Source organism: Lucilia cuprina, chromosome 3 (assembly GCF_022045245.1).
Source record: "Lucilia cuprina isolate Lc7/37 chromosome 3, ASM2204524v1, whole genome shotgun sequence".
NCBI classification, from domain to species: Eukaryota; Metazoa; Arthropoda; class Insecta; order Diptera; family Calliphoridae; genus Lucilia; species Lucilia cuprina.
Genome location: NC_060951.1, coordinates 4,705,054 through 4,707,033, shown reverse-complemented (window position 1 = coordinate 4,707,033; position 1,980 = coordinate 4,705,054). Strand labels below are relative to the sequence as shown.

General features: G+C 29.2%; 1 long non-coding RNA gene across 1 annotated transcript in view; it reads left to right on the top strand.

Moving 5' to 3' along the window:
• LOC124418829 overlaps positions 1 to 1,718 on the top strand; it is a 15,576-nt gene extending 13,858 nt beyond the window's left edge. The window contains exon 2 of the long non-coding RNA XR_006940247.1: positions 1,632 to 1,718. This is a non-coding gene — a long non-coding RNA (uncharacterized LOC124418829). The remainder of the gene's footprint in view (positions 1 to 1,631) is intronic.
• Positions 1,719 to 1,980: the final 262 nt, after the last annotated feature.

Here is a 1,980-nt window from a genome sequence, read left to right as displayed (position 1 = left end):
AGACTAGACTATAGACTAGACTATAGATTAGACTATAGACTAGACTATAGACAAGACTGTAGACTAGACTATAGACTAGACTATAGACTAGACTATGGACTAGACTATGGACTAGACTATAGACTAGAGTATAGACTAGACTATAGACTGTAGACTAGACTATAGACTAGACTATAGACTAGACTATATACTAGACTATAGACTAGACTATAGACTAGAGTATAGACTAGACTATAGACTAGACTATAGACTAGACTATAGACTAGACTATAGACTAGACTATAGAATAGACTACAGACTACACTATAGACTAGACTATAGACTAGACTATAGACTAGACTATAGACTAGACTATATACTAGACTATAGACTAGACTATAGACTAGACTATAGACTAGACTATAGACTAGACTATAGACTAGACTATAGACTAGACTATAGACTAGACTATAGACTAGACTATAGACTAGACTATAGACTAGACTATAGACTAGACTATAGACTAGACTATAGATTAGACTATAGACTAGACTATAGACAAGACTGTAGACTAGACTATAGACTAGACTATAGACTAGACTATGGACTAGACTATAGACTAGACTATAGACTAGAGTAAAGACTAGACTGTAGACTAGACTATAGACTAGACTAGGGACTAGACTATAGACTAGACTATAGACTAGAGTATAGACTAGAGTATAGACTAGACTATAGACTAGACTATAGACTAGACTATAGACTAGACTATAGACTAGACTATAGACTAGACTATAGACTAGACTATAGACTAGACTATATACTAGACTATAGACTAGACTATAGACTAGACTACAGACTGGACTATAGACTAGACTATATACTATAGAATGGACTATAGACTACACTATAGACTAGACTATAGACTGGACTATAGTCTAGACTATAGACTAAATTATAGACTAGATTATAGACTAGACTACAGACTAGACTATAGACTAAACTATAGACTAGACAATAGACTAGACTATAGACTAAACTATAGACTGAATTATAGACTTGACTATAGACTAGACTATAGATTACACTATAGACTAGACTACAGATTACGCTATATCCTAGACTCCAGACTAGACTAGATTATAGGCTGTAATCTAAGACTTTAAATTTTCCTTAAGTTTTCTTAAAATTGTATATATTTACTTAAAAATAATAGTTTTAAGCAAAATACTACATTTTTCAAAAAAGTATTAAAAATACTACTCTTTTTTAAGCTTGCTAAAAATGAATATTAAACTCAAATTATAATATTTTTAAATTGCTATAAATTAACAACAAATTGTTGTGGTTTAGAAATTCTATTAAAACATGTGTAACATAAAATATTCAGAAAAAAACTAAATTAAACTTTCTATATTTATATGACACAAATAACTAAAACAACTTTTAATACACAAACAACAATAATACAAAAACATTTTTGTAATTTACTAAGAAAACCAACCCTTAGTTGACTTATGTTAAAGGGAATGAATGTTGGTTGTGCTGAAAAGTTTTAACACACAACAAATTTTATCAACAAAATAAAAATAATAACAAAACAACACGCTAAACATTAATTAATCGATTTCTTTTTCGTGTTTTCTTTACAGTTTTCAGTTTTTGCTGTTTTTTCCCCAAATTCCTCTTTAACCAGGCTTTCATAACATAACCAAAGAAAAAAAGAAAAGTTTACTAAATAAAAAGATGTAAAAAAAGGAATTACCCCTCCAAAGAAGAAGAAGAACAAAACGTAATACAAAAACGTGTGTTAACTGACAAACAAAATCTAACAGGAAGTAAAAAGAAATTTGTTTAAACAAAATTCCTGAATAACATAATTTATTGCAAATAAAATTAATAAAAAAAACCTAAAAATTAGAGAAAAATCTTACATCATGTTTATTAACCAAGAAATGAACCTGCCGCTGCCTGCTCTTTCTCTACAACAACTTAATTAAA